The sequence below is a fragment of the Podarcis erhardii genome (genome assembly GCF_964252035.2).
Source record: "Podarcis erhardii genome assembly, chromosome: 5".
NCBI lineage: Eukaryota > Metazoa > Chordata > Lepidosauria > Squamata > Lacertidae > Podarcis > Podarcis erhardii.
The window spans coordinates 45,298,843-45,325,326 of record NC_138509.1 but is presented as its reverse complement, the minus strand read 5'-3'; the positions used below and the strand labels follow the sequence as shown (position 1 = coordinate 45,325,326).

Sequence of the window (26,484 nt, the reverse complement as noted above, 5' to 3'; positions counted from 1 at the left end):
ATTAGCGGCTTAGCGGCTTTTAGCGGCTTTTAGCAAGCCCATTGACGGCTTAGCGGCTTAGCGCTATTAGCGGCTTAGCGGCTTTTAGCGGCTTATCAGCTTAGCGGATCAGCTGATAAGCAGCTTAGCGGCTTAGAAAAAGGGGGGGGGGAACCCGCAGGAACTCGCAAGACATTTTCGTCTTGCAAAGCAAGCCCATAGGGAAATTCGTTTTGCGAAGCGCCTCCAAAACGGAAAACCCTTTTGTCTAGTGGGTTTTCCGTCTTGCGAGGCATTCGTCTTGCGGGGCAGCACTGTAAATGGATAGGCTTTATTTATTAGCATGGAAGGGGAGTAGTTGAGACTGCCAGCCAGGCATTCAATGGAACCTGAGCCAGCCCCACTCTCATCGTATGATGGCCTTTAACCCACTGCAGGGTGAGCTCTGCAGAAGTTTGCCTGTGCTCCCTTCCCCACTTCTATTTGGGCCAGGGAAACCATCAGGGTTGCAGATGCAGCAGTGACTCTCGAGTCCTCTTGCGTCTTGTTGCTCCCCGGCAGGGGTTGGGATTGCAACCCTAGAACCTTGAAAAGTCTAAAATGTGCAGGAACCTCCACAAGGACAGGAAGCTTTCTGCTTCAGAGGTTTGCCCTCCAACAGCTGGCAGAGCAATGAATCAGCAGCAGGGGCAGAGCAGAGCACTCATCTGCACTGGTAACCCCATGTTTACTTAACACAAATGCAGATTGCTTCAAGAGCACTGTGGTGTTTCTCCACAGTCACCCATGCCCTCACCAGCTTTTTCCTTCTGCTATATACACTCCTCTGGTGCTTTTATCAATGATTCACTTCAAGATGTTCTGCTTATATTCAGGAGGACAAGGCCCTTCCTTTATTCTTCTTTGTGTGTTCTGAGTGAATGACAAAGAGGAACTCAGAACATGATTTTTATTGGCCCATTGCTCAGAACACTGACCTTTCTTTTCCTTTCTTTTAAAAAACCCTTTCCACTCCCTATCTAGCTTTTTAGTCTGTACATCATCTCGGGAAGGGCAACTCTGACTATTTCCAATTCATGTCACTTTTCCTTCTGTTGCATGCCAGCCTCAGTTCTGACCCATTTCCACATGAACGTGCACATTTTAAAATAAATTTTCACCACACACAAAAAATTGTTTTTGCTTTTTTTTTACAAAATAGGCATTTGTGAACAAAATTTATCCCCAAAGACACATTGTGGTACATTTTTTAGCTTGGAACTGCCAAATCCAAAGATCAACTGCATTTCAACCTGTGCATTAGTCTGCGAGATGTGGATCTATATTCTGAGATGAAGAAATTTTGCTAAATAAATAAAATTAAGATGTTGTCATGTGCCTCCGAGTTGCCGCATGTTCAGCAGAGCAACTGTATCTAAGCTCATGTATTTGCTCTCTGTCTTTCTGAGAACCACAAAACTGAAAGTCAAAACACAGAGACACTTGTTGAGGAGACGCTGCTGGCAATGGGAATGTTTCATCTGGGGTTGGTCTTTCCATGACCAGATAAGGTTACTTTCAAAATATCTAGACTGAGGAGAAACACAGTGGTGGCAGTGTCTCTCTGAGTGCTTCATCATCTGCAGCATCCAGTATGGCAGAGAAACCATGGAATTTCTGCTACATCATCTGCAAATGCCTGCCCTTGATCTCCAGGTAGCAAAGATTTTGTTTGCTTTACGCCTCACAAAATTGGTCTGGGCTATCAGTTTTCCCGCTAAACACGGAGGTATAGTCTGGCCCAATTTGTTGACAGCTGAAAGTGCTTGCTACTTAACTTAGACAATGAGGCGTGAGCCCGTTCCAAAGATGTTAAGTACATCTGTGCTCAGAAATCAGGCACGATTAGGCCAGCATTTTAGAATGAATAGCAAGATAGCATAAGTTGATCTTCTTTAGGGGTAATCAGATGATGGCCGCAGCTCCAGCCAGTGTGGTCAATGGTCCAGGATGATGGAAGTTGTAGTTCAACAACACCTGAAAAGCAACACATTGGCTGCCTACCTAGGGTAGGCAACCTAAGGCCCGTGGGCCGGATGCGGCCCAATCACCTTCTCAATCCGGCCAGCAGATGGTATGGGATACAGCGTGTTTTTACCTGAGTAGAATGTGTCCTTTTATTTAAAATGCATCTCTGGGTTATTTGTGGGGCATAGGAATTCGTTCATATATTTTTTTCAAAATATAGTCCGGCCCACCACATGGTTTGAGGGACAGTGGACTGGCCCACAGCTGAAAAAGGTTGCTGACCCCTGACCTATATAGTCCAAGCCTGCACAACTTGTGTCCCAACATGGTGAATGCTGTTTATCGGTTTGTTTTGTGACTGGCCAGGTGTTTCATTTGCAATCTCAAACAGGCAGTGAAACTACTGCCTTGCAGGCACTCAAACCCATTTGGTGGACTGCATTCAGCTTGCAAGGGGTAGGGTATTGAGGCAGAGGAGAAATTCCATTTGGTTCTCAATTTAATGCTAACTTACCTAATTTAACAACCTGAAAGCTAATGCTATTCTAGGCTGCATCAACAGTAGTTTCCAGATCAAGGGAAGTTATAGTTCCACTCTATTCTGCCTTGGTCACACCATACCTGGAGTAATGTGTCCACTTCTGAGCACCACAATTTAATAAGGATATTGAAAAGCTGGAATGTGTGCAGAGGAAGGTGGCCAAAATGATTAAGGGCCTGGAAAACGAGCCTTATGAGGAACTGTTGAAGGAGATGGGTATGTTAGGCTTGGAAAAGAGAAGACTGAGGGGAGATATGATAGCCATCTCCAAATATCTCAACGACTATCACATGGGAGAGGAAACAAGCCTGTTTTCTCCTGCTCCAGAGGCTAGGACCTGAACCAATGGATTCAAGTTATAAGAAAGAAGATTCCAACTAAACATCAGGTAGAACTTTTTGACAGTAAGAGCTGTTTGACTGCGGAACAGACTCCCTCAGGGGGTTGTGGACTCTCCCTCCTTGGCAGTTCTTGAGCAGAGGTTGGAGGGCCATCTGTTCTGGATGCTTTAGTTGAGATTCCTGCATTGCAGAGGTTAAATAAGATGACCCCCGGGATCCCTAAACAGTCCCTACAGTTCTATGATTCTATGATTCTAACACAACTATCCATTCGTATTCACACGTCTCCAAATATTGCAATGCAGTTTTCCATCCATTTTTATTTATTTTTTTTACAAAAAGGCATACCGTATATTATGGGGAAATGTGCATAAAATTGCACACTTGTGAAAATGTGTGTACAGTGGTACCTCTGGTTGCGAATGGGATCCGTTCTGGAGGCCTGTTCGCAACATGAAAAGAGCGCAACCCGTAGTGGTGCGTCTGTACACGCGCGTGTTGCAATTTGCTGCTTCTGCGCATGTGCATTATGTCATTTTGCACTTCTGCGCATGTGTGAGTGGTGAAACCCGGAAGTAACCCTTTCCAGTACTTCCGGGTCACCACAGGACGTAACCCAAAAGAACGTAACATGAAGCAAACATAACATGAGGTATGACTGTATTAGGAGAAATGCACACTAAAAAGCTGATGCATTTCCATGGGGACATTTCGCTTTTTTAAAAAAATGCAGATGCAGTAATGTGTACTAAAATTAAGATTGGAAAATGAGAATATGAGAGAAACTGAAAAAGGACAGATTCGTCCATCCCTATTGGCATGGCAGGGCAGGGCAGGGAGAGGAACACAACTTCTCGTCTAGTGAAATCTGGGAGATTTCTTTCCATTCATGAAATCTGCAACACCAGAATTTTATTGTTGCTAAACTAGCCCAAAGGTAAAGGGACCCCTGACCATTAGGTCCAGTCGTGTCCGACTGGGGTTGCCGCGCTCATCTCGCTTTATTGGCTGAGGGAGCCGGCATACAGCTTCTGGGTCATGTGGCCAGCAGGACTAAGCCGCTTCTGGCAAACCAGAGCAGCACACGGAAACGCTGTTTACCTTCCTGCCAGAGCAGTACCTATTTATCTACTTGCACTTGATGTGCTTTCGAACTGCTAGGTTGGCAGGAGCAAGGACCAAGCAACGGGAGCTCACCCCGTTGCGGGGATTCGAACCGCCGACCTTCTGATCGGAAAGCCCTAGACTCTGTGGTTTAACCCACAGTGCCACCCGCGTCCCAAAGGTAATCTATGCTAAATATGTTTGAATCCTTCTAACCACAATTTTGGCAAAACATTTTAGTTATCAGGGTATAAGGGAAACACATTTTCACAGAAACATTTGGGACACCAAATGCAGGGCCACCGCCTCCCACCCCCCAACACGTGATTTTAGTGTCTGTTAACTTTTCAAAGCAGCCTCTCATTAAATATAAACAGACTTCAGAGCTATCAAATCCAGGTGACATTGGCATTCAGCATTTTTATTTTTATTTTTATTTGCAAAGCAAGATTTTTTTGTCAGATTTTAGGGAAGAAGCAGATGGCTGGAAATATAAATCTGAGTAGGTGTTTAAAAATCCTTATGAGAGTAAGTACTATGTTAATAAGACATGTCGCTTGCTATATTCCCTTGCTATATTCTGAATGCCAGTACGTTTCTTTAAAATCAAAGGAAATAGTTTTTTTTAAAAATAAATAAATAAAATATTATATTGCAATCCATCTGCGCTGAAACTGTTTTAAGAACAACCCCATGTATAGTGAAATATGCATTTTGTGTCAAAATATTATCATTAATGATTACCTAATTAATGTCAATAATAGAACAGAACATTTTCACAATCAAGTAGATTATGGTCCTTCTTCTTAGGAAGGGAGGATCAACCTAGGTAAGCCAGACAGACAAGGGTTTAATTCGAATAAGCTATCTTTGCTCAGCTATAGAAACACTGAGTAAACACAAGGCCATACAATTCACAGTTGTGCATGTCAAACTACATGTTAAATGGAGATAAGAGTTTGCAATCCTAATCCCAAAACCACATTTTGAAACAATGTTAGCATTCATTCACAGTGATACGAGACTCTGGCACCTCATTCAGCAGGAACTTTCTCAGAAGGAACCTTTAATCCGACTTCTAGATCCAAGGTATAGGACTAACTCACATAAGGACTGTTAACCCGCACATTCACTGAGGGTTCAGTGGTGAGATAAAGGACTCTATCTCTGATGTGTCAGATGGGGGGGATGCGTAACTAGACCTCTTGAACCTCACATTCACCCCACACAAACTTGAGAATAGTGATGAGATAGGACTCCATCCCTGACATATGGGATTTGGGGGGGGGGGGGGACGGGACACTGTCAGAGTCGAAGTAGCAAGTGCATGTAACCAACTTGAATAAAATATTGTGAGGGCCCAGGTTAGCCCCACCCTGCATAATCGATCACATGATGAAGTGCATGCACACCATTTGAATGGGAATGCCCATCAACTTTGTGGGGGCCCAGTCTCCCCAAATATTTTATTGTGGGGACCAAAGCGCCCACGGCCAATAGGAGTTGGCTCTTATGCATGTGACATCATATCAGATTTTTAAATTTTGGTTACAGGCAGGGTGTGGTTTTAACTGGGAATTCAGTGCAGGGGAAAGGAATGGCTAACCATTTGCTCCCACTATAATGGTAATCATAAGAGTGCACGCGCACACACACACACACACACACACACACACACACAGAGTTTGGCTTAGAAAAAGGAGCAGATGAAGGAAAGGTGGGCCGCTATACCTACTTCAGGTACAAGAGAGCCCTATTTTGGCTACCCTTGTGGAAATGCAGGAAACAGGGATACATATGACATTTATCATACAGCTTGCAATGGACTTCAAGCATTTTCTTTCACAAACTGCCAATGCACGTCTGGACTGGGCACCCCATATCTACACTATGCAATGGGGAGAAAACTCCCATTCACTTCAATGGGAGCTTCCCCACCCCACCACCCCTCTGCTTGCTAAGTGCAGGCATGAGGAGCCAATAACCCCATACTACGAACCTATTCCAGATGTTGGCATTTTTGCAAGAAAAAGAATGAACTCCCAGGTGAACATCATAATTGACATCATACACGGTTTGTATTATAGAAGTAGCAGCCAATGATGGTCCAAAACATTTCTATGAAACACAGCTGTATGGAGGATCAGTTCCAGTGTGACCTTGTTGCAGGCACTGCTCCCAGCCATGATTTCTGTGAGTTTGGTTCCCATTGCTTTTTCTCTGGCATGCTCATGAGAATCGTCGCTGGGGAGTGGCATCTATCAAAGTAGTCATGCTTGGCCAGACATTACTTTGGCCACCCAGCTGTACCCATATGGACTTCCTCCGTGAAGAGTATGAAATATACTATCTGAACTGGGTGATAATCTTTCTTTGATTTGGAAAGTGAGTGATCATGTGTCTGGCTTTTGTTTGGACTCTTAAATGAACTTCAAATTCATCTTACTATTACAGTGGGATGTACAGTGCCCATTTCCCAGTATTTTTTTCAGATCCAGAAATAAATTCCTTACCCTTTTTTATTTCTGCATATTCCTCACAGAAATTAAAGGAAGCTTCTGTTGGTAAAACCATAGAAACATGAGCCTATAAGTTAAATCAGATGGCATGACTGAGTAAAATGCTGTTCTAAGGGTCTGACTGAGATATATATATATATATTGCAGATGTTTTTTATTTCCATCCACCATACACTAAAAGGCTTATCCTGTGCTGTTGAAAAGTAAGCGGTTTCTGTTGATGTGGTTTCTTTCAGCTGCATAAAAAGAAATAAAAAGTATCCATCAATGTTTATCTGATAACTCTTAATCTGTGGATTGCTGCAGGCTGTAGGAATGTGTCCTTTGCATTCCAGACCTAGTAGGATCTTGGCTTTAGAACACTACTGGGTTCCCCCCGCCCTTTCAGTCATTTGTAAGATTAATGGAGCAAAATACCTGGAATGGTTTGAAGATGCAGAGCCCAGAATTTCATGTCAGTTTCCAAACCACCCAGCCTGGCATCACAAGCATAAAGGAACGCCACAAAATTTCAACTCACATGAAGCCAATTACAGGCCAACTACCTCAAGTACTTCACAACTCCCCATTTCTCCATGTGTCGTTTGACCATCCTGGGCATAGCTTAGCAGAGGGCTCTTTGCTTTCATGTTCACAATGCTGCATTGCAAGTTGAAACCTATGAAAAAACATTGAGGAGAATTGTGGGGGGAGGTGGGGACCAGGAGCACTTCCAGACAATCTGTGTATTCAGGGCTCATCTTGATTTGTTAGTTATTGGAAGGATATCTTGTGCTTTTTTCTGACCTGTAAATAAGCCACCAGAGGTTTTTTTGTACAGTTATTTGCTTCTATCCAGGAGCAGCAAGAGTGGAGAACACTCCAGTATGAACTGGCATATTACATCACATATTCAAGAGTTGAATAGACTACAAGTTCTGGGGTTCAAGTTAAGCTCTTGCCCTCTTATTGTTGGTTGCCTAGCGAAGTTGAGAGTCAGGGTGGGGTAGTTCAGCAAATGCATACATCTCCTATATGAGGCGTGGCAGCAAGATGCAGGCTCTAGCAGTTGACTATAAATAGCCCGTTTGAAGTGGTAGATGAGAGGAGTGAAGAAGTTGATGCAGCTGGAGCAAGGCGCTATGGCAATTATTCCAGTGGCAAAGTTTCAAGCAGGCATCGGGGGCAGGGAAGAAGTAGCTGACATAAAAGGCAGAAAGGATGGAATTGCAAGGAGAAAATTAAAGCTCAGTAAGGAAGCCTTAATAGGTCAGGAAGGAAAGGGCATATTTGAGTAAGAGCATTGTCCCGATTTACTAAGCAGTAGCATCTTTCTTGATCCATAAATATTTGCCTCAGTAAGTTTCCAAAGGTTTATTAGATGATAAGAGAAGCAGCACATTGCCTTACTTGCATTTACTGTGGAGGTACTTCCAGAATATGCCCAAGCTGATTGCACCCTATGCCTATTGATTTTTACAGGGACTAGGACATGAAGCAATAGACAACCTCACTTAGGTGCTGTTTTGGAAGGCCCAAGGAAGGGAAGGCATAATTTGGGGTCCCTATGTCTATTCAAGAAATACGATTTACAGATGTAGGGACACCGCGTCATGTGGGTCTCCTTCCCTGCAGCCTTCTAAAGCAGTAGCTAAGTGACATTATCATGAAAAAGATAGAATTTCCCTACCCCACGTCCTATAATTCAAGCACTACCTTTTTTGTGAAATGGTGCATATTCAATTCCACAGTAGGTAGTGATGGGCACAGTTTGTATGGCTTTAGTTTGTATGGATTAGAACAGGGCTAGTCAACCTTTTTATACCTACTGCCCACTAATGCATCTTTCTTGATGGTAAAATTTCCTTACCGTCCACCAGTGCTGCAGTAACATGCGCCGTAGAACCCCCTACTGCCCACCTGGAATCCTGAAACGCCCACTAGTGGGTGGTAGGGACCAGGTTGACTACCCCTGGATATAAGACTCCCCTTAGCTACTAGTTATGATCAGTGTTTGGACTTAAATAACTCAGAATTATTATTTTTTTAAAACCCTCTGAATTATACCTGAAAGTAGTTCCTATAATTTCCACGTGAATTGAACATGAATTAAGTTCCTTTTGTGGTGGAACTCTGGGGAATTTTAAATTCAATTCAATTCAACTCAATTTTAATTTTAAAATTATTATTTAAAAGTAATTTTCAAATAATTCAATCATTGGGTTTTGATTTTGGTGATTGCATTTTACATTTTTAACGTATCTGAGAAGTGATTTGGCTGTTTAAGGTTCACTATCATAATTATTGGGGAAAACAAATAAAACCAATGTTCACATCACACTGTCTGTGTTCTGGTGTTTTCTTGGTCTTCTTAAGTATATTTGTTTACTTTTGCAGAGCAGCTTGTAAAATTCTGAAGACAGGATGGAAGGAATGCTGAGGTCCACGTGAATTAAGTGAGAATTGAAATGTTAATTGAACTGGAAAGGAATTCCAGTTGACCGAGGGGTCAAACTTGAGCTTGAACTGGTTCCTTTTTGAAAGGGGCAAATTAGAACTGGAACTAATTTCTTTTTAAGATTAACTTTTCAAGCATTGATCATGATTGCTATATTGCCTCCAGTATCAGAGGCATTTTGCCTCTGATTATGAGTTGCTGGAGATCATGAATAGAAGAGTGACATTGTGCTCATGCCATCCTTTGTGGCCTCCCCATAAGGATCTGAATTGTCACTGTGGGAACAGAATACTAGACTAGGTAGACTTTGGTTTGGTTCATCAGGGTTCTGTATTATGTTCTTATGATGCTATTGGCAGACCTTGTGGGGACAATCCCAGAACATTCCCTGGTTGCTTCCTCTGTGTGCCTGCCTAACAAACTCCTGATGAATTCAGCAGGACAGAGGACATTATGATCCTATTGGCAGCTCTTATGGGGACATTCCCAGGTTTCTCCCACTGTGCGCCTGCTTTTCAAACTTCTGATGATTTCAACAGGACACAGGATATTGCAAAACCTCCTTTTACTCAGTGCCTAAAACATATGCATGTAGCTTGTACTCGTGGATGAAATTCCTTACTGGATGGAGGAAACTTCTTCGGAGTAAAGATGTAATGCAGAAGGAGCACCATCACTGAGACCAACTCCATATTGAATATAACTTTCCTTCTCTTGTCTTGCAGGCCAAATGGCAATATTTGCAAAATCAGAACTAGTATGAAGTGATGACAGATCAGCATTGGGCTAAGCTTATTTATTATGTCAAAAGCCGAGCTCTTTTCAGCCGGAACTCGCCATAACTCAGTTCTGGCACCTTTCAGGTAGGTGGCATTGCCATTATAAGAAAACAAGGGAGGTGTTCATGGTGAGTTCAGGCACCTCTTTTTCTCAAAAAATAGCACTGGTCAAAAGGAAAGGCTAACCAGAGAGAGCAAGACTAGAAGACAGCCTGAAACCTACCATATTCCCAAGTAATGGATTTTGATATATCAGCAGTAAGGAAGGGAGAGAGGGAGATTCAGTGGTCTGGTTGATTTTCCCTTGTTCGTATTCTTGCTTAAAGAGAGGTGAAACAACTTCCGGGGGGGGGGGCATGTCCCTCTGGAACATGATCAGCCATCTTGTCTGCCAGTTCCCTCTGTCCCCTCCACCACACTCCACATTTTTCCTTTCACAGAGCTGGGTACAGGGAGGTTCGATAGCAGCTAAGCGGACTTGCAAAAGATGTGCACTGTTCCAGCTCTCTACAGCAGACAGGCAGAAATTAGATCTGGATCTGCTGGTCAACCTCTGGATAATTATCAACAGTCAGTAACAGTTGCTAACTCCCAATTAACAGCAACAAAATGGCACCCCTCCCCTACCTACCTTAAATTATACTGATGAAATAAAAAAGGAAGGGGCTTAATATAACCAGGAGTGGGTTGATGTGTGAAGGAACTTTGAGTTGCTGGGAATTGCAGGCTTCCCATAGGCATCTGGTTGGCCGCTGTGAGAGCAGGTTGCTGGACGAGATGAGCCACTGGCCTCATCCAGCAGGGCTCTCATGCTCTTATGTCCCCCTTTACTTACCCTCTTTCCAAATTAAAAAGCCTCAACCGTTTGGTTGCCTTTGGCTTTAACTTTGGCTCCTGTTTTCTCTGCTTCTCCCTCCCCCTCTCCTATTTCAGGAGGTTTGTGAAAGTGTGGGGAAAGGAAGGGGGGACCATTTACTTCTGTGACCACTGGCAATGGGCTTTTCCAGGGAGCAGAGGGATTTGGAGTCAAGAAGATGGGCAGTGGCTACAGGATTTATGAACTATATTCCGTTCCCAACATTCTTCTCCATCCCTAAGAAAAAATGCTATTACAGGAATAGTGTGTGTGTGTGTGTGTGTGTGTCAGACATTGCGTAGTTTATAAATATATATTTTTGTGAAGATAGGTTTGTTTTTGACACAAGGATGAAAAATTGCAAAATCGCCACTGAGGTCAGCTATTTACAAGTTTCTATTTTAGTAGCTAGATCAAGAGGCACTTCGGTTGCTCTCTCCATAGTTTTTCATTCTAAAGATAACTTCAGTTAGAGGAGAGAAGGCTCATTTAAATACATTTCCTGGGGAAAATGAATAACCTTCTGCACAGAATTGCCTTTTGGGTACAAATTGCTTTCTTTTCTTCCAAGGTGACTTCTTTAGAAAGTTTAATTAAATTCCCATTTGGCTATTGACAATTCTTCTGTCTCACCATACCCATAATTGAATGATGGATGATTACGCAGTTTCCTGGGTTGTAATTGGCAGATATTCCCATTTGCTTTCTTTCATTCTTCCTCAGAACTGTGGTATGGCTTATTGATTACCAGTTAGTGCTTATTACATCATACTTACCAATACTCTATTTCCAATGGGGCAGAATCATCACAGGCTTCAGTAAATGTAAATTTGGAACTCAGAGACAGGAACTCATGCACTAGAGTCAACCACTTGAAAACTCACATATTAATGTAGTGGGTTTTGCATGATGAGTTCCTAATATAATTGTGGACCCAGAGGAAAACAAGATGTAGATAGACGTACTATTTAAGAATATGTGGACTGGGAAGAACCCATAAGTGAGCCATTCCTGTTTCAGAGTTCAGCTAGAGAAAATAATTATTGGACTGGAAATATAACCTTCAAAGCGGTCAATATTTCCAAAAAAGGGGGAGACATAACCATATATTTTATGGTTGTAAATTGTCTTAAATTGTTTTGGGGTTTTTTGCATCTATCTATCTCGAGAGACAATGGAGTATACCTTCAGGGGCGAAGTCTAGTATTATTTCTAATGCCCCACCCTGGGACTTTAGGGTGAGCAGGGGTAAGATATTCTTATTCTTATTCATTATTATTATTACTACTACTACTATTACTATTATTACACACGGGATATTGGAATCTTCAGGACAGACAAAAGAACCTACTTATTCACATAGCACATAGGTAAACGATGGAATTTGCTCCAACAAGACCACCAACTTAGATTGCATTAAAGGAGGATTAGGTAAACTTATGAATGGAAAGGCTATCATTGTCCACTAGCTTTAATAGCTGTATTCTACCTCCGTTGTCAGAAGATTTATGCCTCTGAATGCCAGTATCTGGGAATCGCTAGTGGGGGGCATCCTGCTTTTGAGCTTCCCAAAAGACAGGATGCTGCAATAGATGGGGTACTGGCCTGATCCTGGAGGCTCTTCCTATGTTCATATGTGCAACAAAGAAGAAGAAGAAGAGTTTGGATTTGATATCCCACCTTTCACTCCCTTTAAGGAGTCTCAAAGCGGCTAACATTCTCCTTTCCCTTCTTCCCCCACAACAAACACTCTGTGAGGTGAGTGGGGCTGAGAGACTTCAGAGAAGTGTGACTGGCCCAAGGTCACCCAGCAGCTGCATGTGGAGGAGCGGATACGCGAACCCGGTTCACCAGATTACAAGTCTACCACTCTTAACCACTACACCACACTGGCACACTGGCAACAAAACACTGCAAGGTGCCTCAGCTCCTAGCAAGAGTGCTTCCATTCAAAGTTAGAGCCACCTTGCCTTCCTATAGGGTACACTGACCTGTAAGGATCTCAAGGAGGGTATTTAACTGTCCCATTTTCCCATTTGTACTTTTACAGCCAACACACAGCATTCAATGGCAGGTGAGAATGTTCCATATTTGTTAATGTAGTATGGGTTGTTGGGGTAGCAGTTTCCCCCTTTTTTATTTCCAAAAGTGTTTTAATACTTCTGTTAACTTGTCCCCTGTGTGTGCCAATATATCCCTCAGTGGAATGGTCTTGGCTGGGAATGATTACGAACAGTCTTCCTTCAAGAAACTCTGAGGTATCTGTGTTTGACATAGAAATAAAGGCCCCCCCAAAAAAGTTGAAAAAACAAGGTTGCAGAAAGTTTAAAGATTAAAAATTCCACAGTGCAAAAGTATTTGTATGAGTGGCTATTTCTAAGGTCAAATCAGTTCATCTGTTTCTGAGCATTATTAGTAGCACTGAGAAAAGATAAGAAAGATCAAAATAATTGATTTTTAAAAACCCTTTCTGTGTTTTAATAATTTATCATATACTCCGATAACCTTTCTGTTGTAGCCTGAATTTAAACTCTACAAAGTGTAAAACTCATTAATTTTTTACTTAAAAGTGTCTTTAATCTTGCTAGTTTCTGCAAGCTATTTGTTCCTTTTCAAGATTACTCTTTTCTGTGAAACACATATTTTTACCTCAAAAAATTAAACCCTATCACACACTATATAGACAGTTTCTTTTCATATGCAAAACTCTTACAATCAAAGGCAAAATCTTTGAAGTACAGGTTTGAAAACATCTGTCCCCATTCTTTTGGCTTTGGAGTCTAATTATCTCAGAGCCGATTATGATTGCTAATTATGAAGCTAAACTGCCCAGTTCAGTTGCATCCCCTTCCTATCTATTTACCACAAAGTAAAATATGATTCTCAAGTTGGCAGTGGTAATTCATGTGTGTGTGTGTGTGTGTGTGTGTGTGTGAGAGAGAGAGAGAGAGAGAGAGAGAGAGAGAGAGAGATTCAAATGCCAGCAAAGCAAAAAAAATCCATGCAATATGACAAATAAAAAAAATCTCACTGTACAGGACTTGCCAACCAGGGACTGGTGGACACGGGTGACACTGCACACTTGGCTTCCCATCAGCCACATTGCCGTGCTTACCGGGAGGGGAAGGGTGAGGGACAAGGCAGCAGGGATACAAGTGCAGTGGGAGAACCAGTCTGGGGCTCCCACTGCAATGACCTTCATACCATTTCACCCAACTCCCAGTAAGCACAGCAGAACAGCTGATAGGAGGCCAGGTGTGTGGCACTGCCCCTCCCACCAGCCATCCCTTTGGGCAATTTGATGCCTATGGGCACAATGGCACCTGTGAACACTTTCCATAACACCCGCAAATCCCCTGGAACACAGCGCGCACGCACGCACGCGCGCGCACACACACACACACACTGCCCTCTTGGTCATGAGGTGGTGAAGATGGTTGCCCTTTTTTCATAGAACTTCATAGTTGGAAGAGTGGTGCTCTTTCTCACTTTCCTTTTCAGTTCTATGTGCTCTTCGTAGCTCAGATTAATTCTAGATCCAGTGGGGAAGTGATGTGTGGGCTCTTTTACTTTCTGTCTCTCTGGGGGCGAGGGGCTGAGCCAGGAGAGGAATGGCCAGACGGGGTGGCATGCATGACACTCACTCAAAAATGCAAATGTGCCCATGGGTCTGATTGTAAAGTAATAATAATAATAATAATAATAATAATAATAATAATAATAATACTTTTTATTTATACCCCACCGTCCCCAGCCAAGGCCGGGCTCAGGGTGGCTAACAAGCAATAATAAAAATAAGTTGAATGAATACAACTTAAAAACAAAATTAAAATACAATATTAAAATATTGAAATATTAAAATGCAGCCTCATCACAGGAGGAGAAAGGAAAAAAGAAAGAGGGGGAGAGAATCAAACTGGCTCCAAGCCAAAGGCCAGGCAGAACAACTCTGTCTTACAGGCCCTGCGGAAAGAAATCAGATCCTACAGGGCCCCGGTCTCATGAGGAAGAGCATTCCACCAGGCCGGAGCCAGAGTTGAAAAGGCCCTGGCTCTGGTTGAAGCTAATCTAACTTCCTTAGGGCCCGGGACTACTAGGGTGTTGCTATTTATGGACCTTGAGGCTCTCCGTGGGACATACTGGGAGAGGCGGTCCCGTAGGTACGAGGGTTCTAGGCCGTGAAGGGCTTCAAAGGTCAAAACCAGCACCTTAAATGTGACCTTGTACTCCACTGGGAGAATGTAGAATGTATATATAAGATTAAGAGGGCAAAAAGGAAAGTCAGGCACTAGTTCTTTTTTGCACAGCTTTTGTAATGACCATCACAAGATGTGAAACCATCGTTTTAAGGTGGATTTTCAGAGTATGTTGCATTAACCATGGCTAAATGTTGAATTTGCACTGAGTAGAACCATGGTTTCCCCATCAGTCACTCTGCTTACAAGCAAGTAAAACTGGGTCTCCCTCCTTCACACCCAATTTCCTTGTATGTTTAAAAACAATAAGCCATGGTTAGCATGGTTAAGAGTTATGAATATAACAGCCCTTAATTTATAAGAACACAGGAATGCTCCTATAGCTAAGGTAAGTAGCAATAATGAAGTTCCATCATTATAAGCCCCAAAATTCTATAGATTCTAAAAATGACACCTGTTGGACTAATAAGTTGAACTTTGGCCCACGCCATAACCATGTATGTACCCTGCATTAGAAATCCCACACCACAAATTCCAAATACCTGACCCACACTGAAACACCTCACAAACTCTACCCTACACTGAACCCCATCTGCCCCAGCCCACACTGAAATTTGCACCTGAAAGACCAAGCGAAAGTGTGGCTGCATAGAGGGTAAGGTGTAAGGAAGGATGTAAAAAGGCATGTTTTCTATTCCACCCTGTCTTTGTTGCATGCAGCAGTGTTTCCATTCTGCTGCACTTCACCTCCTACCGAAAATGATATTATTCATGCTGTTCCGTGTAATAAAATTATGCAACTTACATAATTTGCACAATTAATTACATGAATTACATTGTCATTACATTCTTCTAGCCCATTAATTTCAGTGCAAAGGAAACACAGTGCAAACAAGTAAGGACATAATTAATTATGTATAATTTGCAGACCGAAAGCAATAACAGCAAATAGTGATTTCCATTCTGAACATTCATTGGTATTCTCTTACAGTTTTAATCAAGCCCAGTTTTGTGACATTGCATATCATCAATGCAGAACATGGGGCACGTCTGTTAAGGCATCAGTCTTAGCTTCCAAATTCCTGGCTTTGTGGAACTTGAGCCAACATGAGATAGTCTTAAGTCTGATCTTAAACGAGAGGTTGTTTGATCATTGAATTCATTACTGAACAGTGCAGAATCCTGTAGCTAAGGAGCAAGATCTGCAGTTGAGTGTTAATTCTTGTTTCAAAAGTGTCTGATGCTGAGCTGGTGATTACCACCAATGCTTTCTATTGAAAAAGAATGGTGCAAGAGAGCAGAAGCAAACCTGGAATCCATGCAGCCAAAGCTACTATTTAAATTTAGATGTGAAACAAAAGACATTTCAGTTGTTCCTAGACTGAGTAACAATATTAAAACCTTGAGTTATTTGCAGGTATTGTGGAGTATGTCTCTGAGATAATTGTAACCATCCTACACAAACCAACAGTTCTCATTTTTTTAAGCTGAGATCTGTATTTCAAAATTTAGAGAATTGTGACAGGTGAAGAATAATTGCATTCCAGTCCATGTATATGTCTGGGTGGTGCATATTACCATAGGTCAATTCACTTAAATATGCAGCCCAGCTGAAATTCTCCTCCATCCCTATTTCCACCTAAGCTTCTCCACTTAAGTAGTTCGTGCCTTCATTCAGGAATGCTGCATTTGAAGTGTCTGTTTTTTCCTCCTCTCAAAATAGTGCGTTTGATCATAGCCAATAATCTTCACAGCTAAGTGTTAGTTTTCAAGTGGTCTCAGCCACTTCCTGCTCACTTGAAGCAGATGTCAATCTGGTTTCTCACACCATGTAATGGATGCAACATCATGGCTTACTGATTAGGGTGACACCTGGTAGAATAGGAAAGCCACAGTATTTTGAGGTGGTTTCAGGTTGGTAGGTAAAGGAACTGTTCAGATAGGAGAGGAAGGGACAAAATTGTACTTTGAAAGTGTTGTGGTAGATGCTGTGTAGTAGATCAGTCAGGGTAATTACTGGGGCATGGACCTTAGAGAGGTCATTTGGATAAAGGTCACAATGAAGAAGTCCTGGGGCACTGCATGCTGCAAAAATGCAACTCACAACTCTCTTGAGATGATTATAGCTATGAAGTCAAAGCATCAGACAACAGCTTTCATTCTAGCCAGCAATTATTTTAATTCTTATTCCAGGGAATGAATTACATACTCAAATTGCAACTTGTGAAAGATCAAGTGCTTCTTGGACCACACTAAAGAAAGAAGAACAGTGAAGAGTTTAAAAGTGCAAATTACTTGAAAAGCAAACTTCCTTTTTTAAATAACAGAGTGGACTCCCCTAACAAGGAGGCCAAGCCTTCATCACTACCATCAGTTATATGCTCTGTACTTCTATACTTTTAGTTATGTAAATTTACCAGGATTTACAAACATGGGATACAGATATGGGCTTGTATAGAAGTCACATAATGTTACTTTAATACTTCTGAGTATATATGTATATATATGTATAGCACTGCATTGCGAATCAAGCAAATTTCTGCCATCTTCAAAGGTTTAGAGGCACAAAGGCTGGTAAGATGATCTCAGTTTGCAAGTGCAATATGCAAATCTAACAGCGGCTTAACCTTTTGCATTCTTGTTTCTGCTGCTGCAGCAGCTAAACAGAAGTAGATTGGGCTGATGTCATTTCATACCTTCCTTGTGAGTCAAAAGGAAACTTCAGGTTTATTTTGCTTACCCAAGAGATTTTTGTGGCTTCTACGAAATGATCTTGGTCATCTTACTACCCAGTTCCAAATACTGATGTGCTCTGGAACCAGCACTGAGTGTGCACACTTGTAAACAGACCCCATTTCCTCTCCCCTAGATCACACTCATACAAACACTTTCCTCTCCCTGTATATATAATGTGTGTAAGGGGGATATAGAATATTTGTTCTGAGACAGGATTGTTTAGTTACTATAGCCAGGATACAAAGCGAAGAAAGCTTCCATATGTGCCGAGAAGACTCAGAAACTCCCTTTTGAATCCAAGCTCTCCCAACGGCACCACCAGACAATATTTTATCCGGTCTTGAATAGCATGCAATCACCACAATGAAGAGCAAACTAGACATTACTCTGACTGTGTGTCTAGCAGCTACATACATGGGGCTGTTTTTTGTCTAATACCAGGTATGGATTTTCATTGGCACCACACGAGAGAAGAGGACGTTCAACCTTCTCTCCCCAGCCACACACAGCAGTCTTTTGGCAAAAGCAATGACCAGCTATAATTCAGAGGATTTTTAACAAGTACTTGCAGATGGTAATGGGTGGAATGTAGGCTAATAAACTGAATCTTTGGATGAGTGGAGATTAAGTTCAGATTTGACGGGTCTGGGAGATGGCATTCAATCTGTTCTGGATAGGTTTGCACTCTCTCAAAAGGAGCAAGTTTGCATCACTAAGGTTGGAGGCGCAAGTAACTGTTTTTGCAACCCCAATGTTGTCTTGCTCCTACCCCTAATGGTAAGCAGCAGCAACATTGCTGCCAGGAGGCTATTGCTGCAATCCCACCCTAGCAATAAAGCCGAACTTGCTATGCATCTTGGCTGGGGGGGGGGGGCAGAGGGTGCCGTTTGATGTTCTGCCTCCGGGACAGCTCTGCTTCAAGTCCAACATCATTCTGCATCTCCATAAGTGAAATCTTTCACATTTACATGAGCTGCCATATAATGGTAGGGGAGTACTGCAGTTCTTTTCACTTATTCCTTCCAACTAACTGCCTTTTCTCAGGACTTCCGCAACCTGGTTTTACTTGCCATGCCAATGAAATGTGTATTGCATGCTTCAGACGATGGCACAGAGATGGTGGTCAGTGGTTCTTCTAGGCCAAGTACACAGCATACACATGCCCCCCAAAGAACCCTGGGAACTGTAGTTCATTAAGCATGCTGAGACTGTAGTTCTGTGGCAGGCAAACTACAGTTCCCAGGGTTCTTTGGGAGGGTGCTTTAAACATATGGTTTGTGCACAGCCCTAAACTATGCAGGTCTCAAAGGATTAGGAGGGTCTGCAGCAAAGTTTGCTTATAATAAGGATGCAATATATAATAAAAATATTTACAGAAAGGTTTTCTTTAATAGCCAGAAAACTCAGGACTGACCTCAGTAGGATTAAGTCATACTCGTATTGAAATGATTCAAAATATGTTGCAGAGTGTGTGTCCAGCTCACTCGCTCTAGCCCACAAGCCTCTTTAGTGTAGCATAAACAGAACTGAGAAACACAGAGTCCCTTTTCTCTCAGTTGCTCAGATCTTCACAGTGGTATTGATTGTTTAAAAATCTGTAAAAATGAAAGACCTTAAAAAAAAAAAACCAACCCTTTTCTGTTCTGTTAAATTAACTATATGCTTTAATATTTGTCCCTTCATTGGATCAAATGTAATTAGAAGTTGTTTGATTATGCACTGGGTTTTCAAACTGGCCTGGAGCTTTATAAAAACATAACCAAATTAGATCTATTTGTGTTTGGCCGCGAGCCAAGAAAAGGAAAAGTATATGCATTTTTAATACACGAGGCTCAGAAAGTCTATAATAGGAGGTCAACAGTTGAGAGCAGAGGTATGATATTAGTTATTCAGAAGGAGTCTGGAAGGCTCCCCCCCCACACACACACCACACACACACACACACACACACACACACTTTCAAACATTTCAATATGGAAAGAATTGACCTTGAGCAGCGCTGTGGCATGGGAGAGGTTTCAAAATAGGTAAAGCTTTGTCTATCAAGTGAAAGACACTGGTTTGCATTCTAAGTTAACTTATGCTGCAGTTCTGAAGATAGGGTCGGAAAGAGGGAGGGAGGAAGAACCAAAGGCAGATGTGTCTCCACATCCAAAATCTTCCTTCACTCTCAACAGCATCAGGGCAGAAGCAGAGGACAAGGCTGTCGATGGCTACTAGTGCTCAAGGACAGAGGAAACAGCACTTCAAGTGAACCAAGCAGGAAAAAGGAGGGGAAACACCAGTGCTCACTGGTACAATAAATCTTGAATGTACTTTAGTGAGCTACATGAAAGACTTCTTGAACCAGCGAGCACCAGAGCTTCTCCTCCTTTTCCACTGCTTCCCCCCTGACCCAATCAATGGCTACTAGCCATTATGGCTATGTTCTATTTCCACCATTGGAGACAGTATGCCTCTGAATATGAATTGCTGGGTAATACATGAGGGGCGTGTGCCCTTGCACTCTGGTCCTGATTGTAGGGTTCCAGTAGCATTCTGCTTGGTGTGATCCAGCAGGGCTATTCTTGTTATCTTAGGGAACTTCTAGACTGTCATTATTTTTGGTGGACATTCATTCACATCCTGGCAAATCCAGGCTACTCAATTAAAGCTGATTTGGAATTCTTGCAAAACAAACCCATTTCTCACCAAGACTGGACTTTTTGCAAGAAGGAAAGCAATGAGGAGATATACTAGAAAGTGTGGGATAATGCTTGCACAGATGCTCTTATGCTCTTAATTAAAGGCAGAGTGGTGCTTTCGCACTCCTTACTCCTCTTCCATGGAGGGTCCTGTTATGTCCAAGCATCAAGGCAGGACTGAATGGCAAAGGCTTTATTATAAAATAAGAAGAACCACAGGAAAACTGATTGCCTAACCCAACTGTTTCCCATTGTTATTTTCCATCTCTTTTTATAGACTGACTCCCTTCCCCTGGCTATTACTCCCAGCAGACTTCAAAGAAGATTTAAAGGAAAACTCCATACTAAATCACCACAGGTCTTCTCAAATAACAGATGAGCTGCTTAGCAGAAGAGGAATCAGGAAATGTTCCTCTCAGAAATGTATTTATCTTAGGATCCAATACCAATTTGGGGCAATCCCCCCCTTTCTCCAGTAGCGTGCTTTGTCCTATCTCATAGGGTTGCCATTGGAAACAGTGCCCAGGCGGAAATCACTGAAATTCTGGATTTTTAGAAATATGGCAACCCTACTACCTAACCTTGTTCAAGAAGGCCCCAAGGCACTGTGGAGAGGCTTTCTGTGTGAACATCTGCCTGTCCAGGGGAGGAGGAGTTGGGAAGCTTGACCATTGAGGGCTCTATTCTGCCTTTCAGAAATTGACTTCAATCATTGTCACATTTCTAAAGCAACGCCACAACTGTGTTTCTTGACCCTACAAAAGGCAACATACCAAATCCACAGGCATTTACATTTGCTTTCCCAAGAGAATATAGAAATGCACATTGCCAGATGAAAAATGGCCCCATTGTGTTTCTTCTCCCACCCCCATATACTTGATAAAGCTATTTATATTTTTCAAAGAACATTTCCATTTTCACAACATAGGCTCATTGGGGCTCTTGAGGATTAAGTGTAAGATGCCAGAATCTCTGTGTTGTTGTTTTGTAATCCCACAAGAAAAAAAATGCTTACATTTCAAACTTTTTCTTTTTTTTGCTCCCTAGCAGCCACAGTGTGAAAAGATGAAGGCATCTGTTAACATATTGATTGCTTTTTAGCACCATTTTAAATTAGCTTCCTGTTCCCCTTCATATGTTTTTTCCATTACATTAAAATAAATTAAAGTTCAATTATCTGGAAGACCTGTGCTGAGCGCTCTTTAGGGAAGGAAGGGCGAACTGATCAGACAAACAAACACTTACGAGTGTTTTTGCATGGATATGGGCATGGGGGGGGGGTCCTGGGAGGAGCCGGTTGCTACAGCAACCTGAAACTGCTGCTTCATAGATGCACAAATTCTGCTGGCCTGTGGCAGCAACCAGGCCAGACTATTTTCAGAAACGGTCACTGATTGCAAAGGACCCATCCTTTGACACTTCCTCATGAGTCATGCATTTCAGGAATTGCTCATCAGTTTGGAGAGGTTCCACGTTGTTGCCACACAGGAACTGAATTCGGTCAGCAAAGAAGTAGAAGACATAAACAGGAAGATGCCCTTCCTATAGAACTGCTTTGAGTCTAAGGACATCAACTTGTTTCTCTCTTCAGGATGGTTATTATTACTCCTGGTGGGAAAGAACATTCGGCATCTCAATTCTCATTAACTAAATTAAAGCTTAGCAGAAACAGTGCCTTTTAATTCTTCCTAGTATCGTAGATTAAAAAAAAAAACTCTGGGGATTTAAGAATGATTTTGTTGCTGCTGTTTCTCTTTACATGACACCAGTGTTACTTTAACTCTCTTTACCACCCCTACCCCTGAGCAGTATGTTATTAATTGCATTTAAAGATTTTTTTGGGGGGGGGAGAGATTGCAAGCTCATGTTTTCCTAAGCATCTGTTAAGGGTTTATGATAGGTCCCAACTCAAAATTTTACATGTTTGGATTGGTCCTCAGGGAAGGCTGCTTGCAATTCAAGCCAGTTCTCACTTGCCCAGTTGCGCTACTGTCAAATTAGCTTACCTGTCTTCCTTCACTGCAAACAGCTTCACTTGAACCTTCTGTTAGTCTTATACTACTTTAGAAGTGCAGTCATATACATGTCTATTCCAAAGCAAACCCCACTGAGTTTGGTGGGACTACCTCCCTGGTTAGTGAGTATAAGAGAATAACCTAGCAGTCATAGTTTTCCCAAAGAATCTCAGAAAGTATAGTTGGTTGAGGGATAGAGAATTGTTGTTTAGAGATCACAAGCCACCACCAACCCTGATCACAGAACTATTCAGAATTTAACGGGGAAATGAAATGTTTAGGCAGTTTCAGCCTGCTCTATCAATAGGCCCAGGATGCTATGTATGCTATGTATTCCGCAATTTAAAACAATGACTTTATGTCTGCAGGCTATCAATACTCTGCCATGGAAAGCTGAATTTGGCAACCTGTATAAATTATGCAAATTCAAGAAATTTGAATAATTTCTCCTTTTGTATAATTTATTTTGCATTTTTAAACTTTTGCATAATTTATTCTGGTTTTGCTCGTGGCTGGGAAGGCAGAGTATATTGCAATGTATATTGCATTATCATTTCTAACAGCTGAAATTCTTATTCAACTACTTTTCTGCCTTCTGAGACTTCAGCAGTCCTTGCCCTCACAACTTCAGTGTCTCTTCACAGCCATAGGAACTAGAAACATATATATATATATATATATATATATATATGCAGGTTTTGGTGTCCTCGGGTGTCTTCCCGTGTAAAAGTTGGGGTGTCTAGGCGACGTTTCGACGAGGTCTCACTCGTCATCTTCAGGCTGGTGCTTTCGGCTTCTTGTTACTGGAACAGAGCAGGATCTCAGTGTTTGAGTTCCTATAAATACTGTAGAGGGGGTGTGGTGTATAGCCTCCAATGTTCTGGGCAGAGAGGAAGTTCCCAGGCTAGTGTGCCTTTTCTTCTTTTGTTCCTTAATTACTTGAGAGATATCTTGACACATCCCGCTTGCCAGACATCTGGAAATTAGCCCTCCCCACAAAAACTGACACCAGATCCAGAGGCACACAGAACGCCAACACCAATCAACCACACCAGACCCAAACCCAGACCCTCTCCACAGATGAATTACAGACACCATCCAGTAGCCAATCCATGGTGGCACCTCCGGATGCTGCACCCCCCTGCAATCCCTACACAGATCTGGCTGACACAAGCCACAAAACCACAGCTCGCCCCTATACACGAAGCCAAGCCAGAGCACAACTAAGTACAGTACAGCCATCTTCTCAGGAAAACTCTTCACAAAGTTCAAGAGGTCAAGACACAAAGACTTTAACAACTAATCCACACCTAATGACCCACCTAAGTGGTACTCAGGATATCACTCAAGAAATCACTCAAGATATCTCTCAAGTAATTAAGGAACAAAAGAAGAAAAGGCACACTAGCCTGGGAACTTCCTCTCTGCCCAGAACATTGGAGGCTATACACCACACCCCCTCTACAGTATTTATAGGAACTCAAACACTGAGATCCTGCTCTGTTCCAGTAACAAGAAGCCGAAAGCACCAGCCTGAAGATGACGAGTGAGACCTCGTCGAAACGTCGCCTAGACACCCCAACTTTTACACGGGAAGACACCCGAGGACACCAAAACCTGCATATATATATATATATATATAGTGATTCTGAGAGATTGGATGCTGTATAAAATAACACATTCCTATGGTATTGCAGCACAACACACACAAAGCCCTTGATTACTACCATTCAAAATGGCATTCCAGTTTCAGGGCTCCAGTCACCAGCAGCAAACAGGGGATTTGGGTGGTGTTTAAATTTCAGTGCCAGAGAGGTGGGGAAACTCAGTGGCACACACCTCAGCTCCCCTAACCTGTCCCCTGCCATTTTGTTTTCCTCAGAATGTCTTAGAATTATGATGTATTATTTTCATGATGGCTACCAGAAGGCCTCTCAGATTCTCACCAGATTCTCCCCAGAAGGCCTCTCAGAACGGCCAGAAGGATCACTGGTCAGTTTTGTTCCCTGATCCTGATTCTCCCTCCCATGCAAAAGAAGCAAGGCCACCAAACCACTGCCTTAACCAATTTGTTTAAAAGTTTGATTTTTTTTGCCAGTCTGGAAAAATATCTCACAGGGGACACATCTGCAAGGGGCCCTGGAACGGCTAAGGGAGCTGGGCATGTTTAGCCTGGAGAAGAGGAGGTTAAGGGGTGATATGATAGCCATGTTCAAATATATAAAAGGATGTCACATAGAGGAGGGAGAAAGGTTGTTTTCTGCTGCTCCAGAGAAGCGGACACGGAGCAATGGTTCCAAACTACAAGAAAGATTCCACCTAAACATTAGGAAGAACTTCCTGACAGTAAGAGCTGTTCGACAGTGGAATTTGCTGCCAAGGAGTGTGGTGGAGTCTCCTTCTTTGGAGGTCTTTAAGCAGAGGCTTGACAACCATATGTCAGGAGTGCTCTGATGGTGTTTCCTGCTTGGCAGGGGGTTGGACTCGATGGCCCTTGTGGTCTCTTCCAACTCTATGATTCTATGATTCTATGATTCTATGACCTGCTGCACAGTTTTTCTGATTACACTTGCCTCAGATCTACATATCTGAACAAATGAAAATACACATGCACATGCCATCACCTCATCATCAATTCCCCACCCAAAACACACCTGTGAATTAGGTCAATGAGCAGTACCAAATAAATGATTTGACTTTTCTTAGGACAAAATATTCCAAAGCAGCAATCTTTCATTACATCCTTCCTTCAAATCCCAAAGGTAGCTGGCTAAGATGTACAGTATGCTCATACTAATCTTTTCTCTTCACCTGCCAAATGGAGGGGTTTGAAAAAAAAGAGGACAAATGGCTTTGAGGCCAAAGACTGCCTGAAAGTCTTCTACGCTGCCTCCTATCCTGGGCCTGGATGTGGCAGTGAGCTATTTCTTGGCACCCTTGGCAGTCCTCGTCTTTTTGGACGGGCCCTTCCTGATCTGAAGCCTGACAGCCAGAGCGCGTGATTCTTAAGAAGCCTTTTGATCCATACAAAGCGAGACTGAGCTGCCATTCAGTTCCAGCCCTTTCATTTGCCTTCTGCCTTTAAAAAAATCCCTGCGCAGAACAGCACAGAACTTGCACGTCTCTCGTCCTGCTTTTGTCAGGAACATGGAACTATCCCCAATGGCAACCTAAATACAAAGGCCTTCATGCCAAAGCAGTACGTCAAAGATCCTCCCCACCTTGGGGAAATGTGTAAAGCATTATTGGAAAACTGAGCCTATGAATAACTTAACGGAATGAGAGGCTTGTAAGGAAGACATCACTTTATGCTGATCAGATCAGATCAGAGATTCTTGACCATATTCCACAGCAATCTGTGCCTTTAAATACTGCAAGCACACTTCACGAGTGACAGGGAGAGAGCCATGACTCAGATATGCATGTCTTGTCTGAATAATCTTCTGAGTGTCACCCTCTAACAGCCTCATTTGCAATACAGTTAAACCAGAGTATATAGGTTTGGGCTGATCAAAGACAAAAGGACACAGGGGAGAATCAAGACACTTTGGAGTTTGATGCGGAACATCCGAATGGCACCCACTAATTAAGAAAGGTCGCTTTCAATTAGGGCAGAGGTTGGGGACCTCCAGACCTCCCTATCTGCCCCTTGGGACTCTCCTTAGCCTGCCCCCAGTTCCCCACCTGCACTGACCCTGCTCCATGCTCTCCCGGACTGCTTTTGCTCAACTAAACTGAATCTTTGAAATGCAGTAATGCTTTTTATTTACCTGGATGGAAGATGGAGAGTGGAGTGTGGCTGTGGGTGTGCATAAACCTGACTTTTATGTGTCTGCAATGTAGCCTAAGAGCCGCATCTGTTGCCCTGTTCACGTTTGGCTCTGGTCTTGCCTCTCTAAAAGTGAATGTGACCCTCAAGCTGAAAATGGTTCCTTACCACTAGGGAGTTCTCCTGCACAGTGTCTATAGAGATGGCCAGAAGCAATGGAAGTCATAAAAACATAGGGAGCTGCCATATACTGGATCAGGCCATTGATCTATCTTGCTCAGTCCTGGCTACCTTGACTGGCAGCAGCTCTCCAGGATTTTAGACTGCGATCTCTTCCAGTCCTACATGGAGACGCCAGGGACAGACTTTCTGCATGCAAAGCAAATGCTCTACCACTGGGCTACAGCTCTTCCCATGCTTTTACACTGCTCCTGTTCATACCTTTTGTGACTTGTGCAGGAGAATTGCGTAGCACATTGTGCTTATGTGGTCCTAGATCTCTGCCTCACACTCTGCTGGTG

The 26,484-nt window shown here is 42.6% G+C and overlaps 2 long non-coding RNA genes across 3 annotated transcripts in view; one reads left to right on the top strand and one right to left on the bottom strand.

The window, feature by feature from the left end:
- LOC309342857 overlaps positions 1 to 26,484 on the bottom strand; it is a 176,985-nt gene that overhangs the window by 5,997 nt on the left and 144,504 nt on the right. Inside the window, exons 4-5 of one of the 2 annotated variants that reach the window (XR_014157012.1) lie at positions 7,037 to 7,149; positions 4,717 to 4,797 (exon numbers count right to left, since the gene is read on the bottom strand). This is a non-coding gene — a long non-coding RNA (uncharacterized lncRNA). Of the gene's footprint in view, positions 1 to 4,716; positions 4,798 to 7,036; positions 7,150 to 26,484 lie in introns of those variants that run through there. The other variant, XR_014157013.1, reaches the window with a different exon arrangement.
- On the top strand, positions 1,603 to 17,087 carry LOC309342870. The gene is made up of 3 exons (XR_014157028.1): positions 1,603 to 1,674; positions 9,654 to 9,791; positions 16,953 to 17,087. It is a non-coding gene; the product is annotated as an uncharacterized lncRNA (long non-coding RNA).